Source organism: Brachypodium distachyon, chromosome 3, assembly GCF_000005505.3.
Source record: "Brachypodium distachyon strain Bd21 chromosome 3, Brachypodium_distachyon_v3.0, whole genome shotgun sequence".
Classification (NCBI taxonomy): Eukaryota; Viridiplantae; Streptophyta; class Magnoliopsida; order Poales; family Poaceae; genus Brachypodium; species Brachypodium distachyon.
The window spans coordinates 59477126-59478399 of NC_016133.3; positions in this window are offsets into that span (position 1 = coordinate 59477126).

The following is a 1274-nucleotide window of genomic DNA, read 5'->3' on the forward strand; positions in this document are numbered from 1 at the left end:
TAGGACGAAAATAAAACTTCATTTAAAAATGGAGCTAGCAAGTGGCGAATCATATGAAATCATATTATCCCCCCTTCTCTGTCCCCTCCACCTCTCGCCGCCGCCCTTCCGTCCCGCCGTCACCCGCCCGCCACCAGATTGAATCGCCGCTGGGGATTCCGATGCGTCAAAGGCTGTGGTCGCTCCAGTTCCCCTGTTGTGCAGGTGAGTACCTAGCTAGGGCTTGCAACCCCCCCTTTTTCTCTCTCAAATAGTAGATCGACTGTGCTCCATCCCGGTTATTCCTAGGCTTAGGAATCAGATTGCTTCGTTCAGGATTGACTCCATTGTGTTCCAACTGACTTCGCAATAAAAGCATTGCGACGTTGCAAGGATGCTTCCTTAACCGTGCCGGCTTTGCATTGGGCTGTCGGTACTATATTCTCGGGTAGTAGACCGCTGTTAATATTCAGGTTAATCTCTCTTTATTCTAAAAATTGACTCCTGAGGCAGCAGCCTAATTTTCAACCCGGGATCTCTCCCCTTTCCATTACTTGCATAACGGAAATACAAAGTATCAACCCACAGAACACTAAGAGAGAAATAAGAGATGAAGGGGGAGATCAGACTACATTTGGAGCAGGAAACCCGCTGACCAGCTCCGCATTCGGAAACTGACTACGGGACGAAAACCTGCTCCCTACCTAGCCCTACCAACAGTTCAGAAACAAATGAAGTAACAGCGAGAGTTTGTTACAGACCAAAAGAACCTCAAAAGATTACAGTCCAACCAAACAAACAGCCACCAAGATAGCAGGCGATCAGCGACGATCTCGGCAGCAGCCTAATTAAGCCACATGTTTGATTCAGATAGTTGAGGTGAAGACTGCTAGCGTCGTTTGTAATTTTCTGAAAATGTGTTCTCTTATCCAGTTCCAAGTATACTGTCAAATCTGAAATAGTTATTCTATAAGTATCCAGATAATTCAAAATGTAAATTAGGTGGTCAAAGTTCAAGTTTTTTCCTGAATATTTTCTATCATATGTTTTTAAATGATCTGTATTTCCATTGATGCTAGAAAGTGGAAACCAATGTTTAGTTTTTTTTAATGCTGGTAAGGGTTAGTTTATAGAGAATAGTATTTTCAATTGATTTTCTGAAGAGTATTAGTGAAATTTCAGAATAAAAGTATATCTAGAAAGATGTCATACTAAAATCTTTCATATACTAATTTCCATTTGTATGATTGTATCACACATTAACGTTCACAAAAATATTTCAAAGACATACAAAA